Source organism: Aythya marila (genome assembly GCF_965140915.1).
Source record: "Aythya marila genome assembly, chromosome: 18".
Classification (NCBI taxonomy): domain Eukaryota; kingdom Metazoa; phylum Chordata; class Aves; order Anseriformes; family Anatidae; genus Aythya; species Aythya marila.
The window spans coordinates 424,473-429,980 of record NC_139059.1 but is presented as its reverse complement, the minus strand read 5'-3'; positions in this window follow the sequence as shown (position 1 = coordinate 429,980).

The following is a 5,508-nucleotide window of genomic DNA, read 5'->3' as shown; positions in this document are numbered from 1 at the left end:
AGCAGAGATAACAGGGCCCGCTTCCTGGCGCCTCCTTTCCTGCACAAAGGGCTGCGGAGAGCACTGCGCCGGGGGAAAGGCGCCGAGAGCCGCCCTCCCGAAGGCCTGGGGCAAATCCCCCGTGGCAAGCCCAGGCCCAGCCACGCCGGGGGGACGCAGCCCAGCACCGGGCCAGCCGCAGCCGCTCGCCTGCCGCAGGCAGCCCCGGCACAAGGAGCCCACGTGCGCGGCCCCGTGGCCACGGCGCCGTTTCCTGGCAGTGGCCACGGGCCGGGGTGGCAGCCACCAGGCACAGCTGCAGCGATGCTTCCCGTAGGGCTGGGTAATTTGCTTACCCTGCTTTGCATGCCTGACGCTGCCCGGGGGCAGGGGGACACAGGGCGTGCGTCACGCACAGGAGGCCTGGGGTGTGGGGCAGCCGCGGCCCCGGCCCCACAGCAGGGCACACGTGGGGCAGAGCCGTCCCCACGCTGCCCCCACACCATCCCCCTGCCCCAGCGGTGCTGAGCACGCAGCAGCCTCTGCAGGGTCTGGGGGAAGGGAGGCGGGGGGCGAGGGGGGAGGACCAGGACGCAGCAGGACTTTGGCCGTGGGGAGCTGCTTTATTTTGTTTTACACTTTCCTGGAAATGAACAGCTGCAGGGGCCGCTCCAGCCGGCCTGCTGGGAAGCCGCAGCCCCCTCCCCGCCTTTCCAGGATGCTCCGTGCCCAGAGGCTGCCTACGGCTCCCCCAAGGAGCTGCTCCGCGCCCAGAGGGGCCTGCACAGCCGCCCCGGTGCTGCCAAACCCAACCTGCCCCTGGATCCGGGCACAGCTCATCCAACTGCACAAACCCACAAACAACATTAACATCTCGCTGTGGCAGAGCAACCCCGGCCCCGGTGGCTGGGCTGGCTGCGCACAGCCTCCCCTCCACAGCAGGCAACACCGGGCAGCCCGCGGGCTGCGAACCCGTGCACCGAGGCTGAGCAGATCCATCCCAGCCAGCCCCGTGCATTAGCACCAGGTTGATTTATAGAAATCCAATGGCTGGGGCTGCCAGTGCCTCCTGCCAAACCTCATTAACGGCTGGCCTGGGAGCAAGGCAAACAGCTCGTGCAGCAACAAGGAAATCCTTGTTTAAGCATTTCTGGCCATGCATGGCCCTTCCCCTCACACCCGGGGGAGGAGGGGAGGAGGCACAGGAGATGTGAGAGATGCGAGCCCCAAGCTCCCGGCTGGCACCACCTTGGCACCTGCAAGGAAGGAGGCAGAAAGGGACGCACGGGGGCCTGCTCAGGGTGGGAGCCCCCCTGGCAGGCTGCGAGCCGGGAGGCAGAGGGCAGCCATGGCACGGTGGGGGGCAGAGGGTCCCCCTGCCACATGCTGGGGTCTCCCCTTCCAGCACCACCGTGGCAGCACAAATGACCAGGAGGAACATGGGGACAGCAGGGGTGCCAGCAGTGGGTGACCGAGGGATTGGCTCAGGTGGGCAGCGCGGCTCAGCCAAGGGCTTCAGGCAGCCAAGGGACTCCGTGCCTCACTCCTGCCCCTCTGCACCCCTGTGCCATGCCGTGCTGTGCTGTGCAGCGGGGCACAGCTCGGCCAAAACCAGAGGGATTTGCCCAAGAGACACCCTCTGGTCTGCCCTGTGCAGAGCAGCCTGGAAGGAGCTTCCAGGTGGGGTCTCCTGCCCCTCAGTGCCCCTGCTCCTGCCCATGCCAGGTTCCCGTGGGCACAGCGTGCTCCAGGCACACGGGGCTGCAGGAGGTGGTGGAGCAGGCACCGGCACCAGCACGCCTGCCCTGTGGTGGGCACGGGGCACCAGCACAGCCAGCGCGCAGACCTGGCACTGGTGAGCTCCAGAGCAACCTCAGCGACCTGCATCCGCCCGCCCCACGTGTGGCGCAGGATCTATTTCATCATCTGGAGAAAAGCATTTACTGCCAATAAACGGGCTAATTAATTCTCCTCAAAGACCTCTCAATTATTCATCTCGGGCCACAGAGAAAACAATTACAGCACTTACCTCAGCCCTGCCTGGGCCAGTGCAGCAGCCAGCGTGGGGCCAGGGCTGGCGGCAGGCAGGGCACGCCAGGGGCAGCCCAGCACGGAGCCCCGATCCCGGGGGCGCTGGGAAGGGCACGCCAGCCCCCGTGCCCCTGTGCAGAGCCACCTCCCTCCCAGAGTGCCCCCAAGAGCTGCTCCCCACCTCACAGGAGCCGTCCTGCACCAGGACCCCCTCCCAGCCCAGCCCCTCACACAGCCAGCCTGCTGCCCCGGCCCGGCTGGCTCCTGCGGGGGGCAAGGAGGGCGCAGGCAGGGCTGCGATGGCCACGGCTCCCTCCTGTCCCCACGGGTCACGCTCACCCACTGCTCCCAGCGGCTGAGCTGGGCCTGGCTGGGGGTGCCCGCTGCCTGTGGGGAGGGGTGCACCCCCACCAAGCAGCACCGGCACCACGCAGCCCTGCACAGCACCTCTCTGCTGCTCAGCTGGGGGCGGGCAGGACACTGTCCCTCCGGGGGACCCGGTGCCTCGCTGTGCCACGGGCAGGAGCCACACTCGGGAGCCCCCCGGGTATCTGCGTCTATCCCAGACCGTGCTCTGGCTCCTCAGCCTTCGGGATGCTCCTGCCCTGCCGCGGGGCTGAGCCCCCTCCCCGTGGTGTCACCCATGCCCTGAAAAGGCCTCGCAGCGCTGGCAGTGACCACTCGGCACAGCCCCGCACCGCGATGCCAGCCTGCCTTCCCCCGGCGCCTCCGCGGGGCCGGGGCGCAGTGGCCACGCGGGAGGGGGGTCGGGAGGGGGCCGGGGGTCTGAGCGCTCTCCCTCGCCCCCCCGGGCCAGCCGCCACCCGCGGTGGGACCCCCGGGGCACGGCCGCCCCGCGCCTGGCGCACGAAGCCCACCGCGCTCCTCGAGGGCGCGCGGCCCCGCGGGGCGCCTCCGGCCCCGGCCCCTCGCCCGCCGCCCCGGGGGGGGTCTCGCCGGGCGCGGAGCCGCCGCCGGGCGCGCTCCCACCTGCGCCCGGCCGGGAAGGGTTAAGCGCCGCGGCCCCCACCCGCAGGGCAGCCGAGGGGCGGGCCTGTCGGGAAGCCGGGATTTCTGCAGTGGGTTTACTGGAAAAGTTGTTGCCGGCGGAGGGAGGGGTCACCCGGGCGGCCGGCAGGTTGGATGGGGGCGCCCGGCCCGGCCGCCCCTCCGCCGCCGCTCCCGGGCCGCCCGCAGCTCGGCGGGCACCGGGCGGCCCCGGCGCTGGCTTGCCCGGGGTGGCCGGGACGCGGCGGCCGCGGGGCTGCCGCCCGGAGCCTCCCCGCACGGCCCCGGGCCCCGCTCCGCCGGGGGACCCGGCCCCTGCACCGCCGCGGTGCCTCCTCGGGGGGGGACCGCCGGTGGCGACGAGCCCGGCCCCCCGCCGGCCGGGCCCCCGCCGCTCCTCCGGGCCGCCCCCCCGAGCCGTGCTGGGGCCGCGGCGCCCGCCGGGTGCTCCCCGGTGTCCAGGCGGGGCCGTCGTGGCTTTGTTCGGGGCTCGGTCTCGTTCGGGTGCCGCACGTGCGAACGGCTGCCGGAGTGCGCCCAAAGAGCTTGGACCGAACACGTCAAAGGCGCGGCACGGCACGGCACGGTGCTGGTACATGGGGACAGCCATGAGGCTGGCCGTGCTGGGCAGCCCTGGTGGCTCCCGCACGCGGGGGCACTTATGGAGGGGCCAGGGCTGGCAGCTGGTGCGGAGGGGCCACACAGCACCCCGCCCTCGGTGCCAGCCTGCACCTCCAGCATGACCTGGCATGGGCAGCAGCACTGCACAACGCGGCACGGCACAGGACAGCATGGCACGGCATGGGACAGCACAACGTGGCACGGCACAGCACAATGTGGCATGGCATGGCATCGCACAACGTGGCACGGCCCAGCGCAGCACAGCGTGGCACAGCATGGGACAGCACAACGTGGCACGGCACAGCACGGCACAACGTGGCACAGCACGGCACAGCACAGCGTGTCGGAGGCCTGGCTGTCCCCCTGACAGGCTGAGCCAGGAGCCCAGCACATCCCAGCGCTTCCAGGCATCGCTCCATGGTTCCCGACAGTAGGAAATCAGTTGGCTCCACGGCTCCTACCACTCGGGGATGATTGATGCTCACGCTCCCTTTGCCCAGGCCTTAGCGGGGCCCTCCAGGGCTGGCCAGCTCCAGCCTGCTGGATAAGTTATCGCGCCCCACAGAGCACACTGCGAGGTCATGGGGCCAAGGCAGCACAGGAGGAAAACACCCCCAGCACGTGGCGAGAGCTGCAGGGCCCCTGCCAAGCGCTGCAGCCAGCCCACCTCCCCATGGCACGGGATGCCCCGTGTCACCGGCACCCTGCAGGCCCCGCACCGCACACCCTGCAGCCCAGCACAGCTGCCTCCACAGCTCCAGTAGTACCAGTCCCAAACCCGAGCAGAACCAGGCACCTTGCTGTACCCAACCCCCCAATGGCCCCGCTGAGAGACCTTTCCCTGGCCCAGAGCCCCGGCAGAGCAGCCCCGAGCCCCATCCTGCCCCCGCCCCACGCAGAGCCCCAGCAGGAGCAGGGCAGCAATCAGGGAGCACCCACCCCAGGCGGCAGCGGGTGCACCCCAGCAGCCCCCAGACCCCTCAGCCCTCTGTCTGGGAGGCAGGGAGCAGAGCTCCCGGTGCTCCCCAGGCCGTGTCCGCACAGCCTGGCCAGCGGCCCTGGGTACACGTGTGTGCAGGGGGGGGGCAGTGGCTCAGCCCCGGCCGCAGCGATGGGTGAGGAGCCCGGAGCTGCACCGGCCCCCAGCCCAAGGCCCCCCCGAGGGACCCACAGAGAGGACACCCAGCAGGGCCCCCAGCCCCAGGGTGGCGGCCGGGGGGGCAGGAGGTGCGCTGCCAGTGCGGGCAGGGGCGCGGTGCCGGGCCCTGGCTGCTGCGGAGCCGCCTGTGGGGCCGGAGGCAGGGGGGAGCCCGGCCCGGCTCCGGGAATCGCCCCAGCGGCTGCCAGCTCCTGTGGCAGGGGGAGGGCGTAGGGAAACCCGATCCTCCCCAGCGGGATGTGGGATCCGCTCCTCGGCCAGGGCCCAGCAGCTAATTTTAGCCCTGGGGAGGCACCTTCACAGCATGCGCTCAGCCCGACGGCGGCTGCACGCTCGGTGGGGCCGGGAGCCGCTGGGTCGGTGCTGGCAGGTGGTGGCCACAAGCCCGTGGCCAGCCTGGCCCCGGCTGAGCCCCCCCAGGCACCAGCCAAGCCCCCCGGCTGCCAGCCAGGCGCCAGCACTGCCCTCGGGCTGCCCACGCGCCTGTGGCCTTGGCTCCTCCAGCCCCGCACGCGGCCACAAGCCCTCCCCTGGGTGCCCGGTGCTGGCTCCCGCTGAGCCCCCCCACGGCCCCGCTGGGCTCCACGTGGCCTGGGGGGGTGGGGGGACAGATGCTGGCAGCTGCGGGGTCCTGCTGAGGCCGCTCCTGGTGCTGAGCATCGCAGGCAGAGCCCCAGTGGCTCGCAGTGAGGGGGCTGCAGGACCTGGCA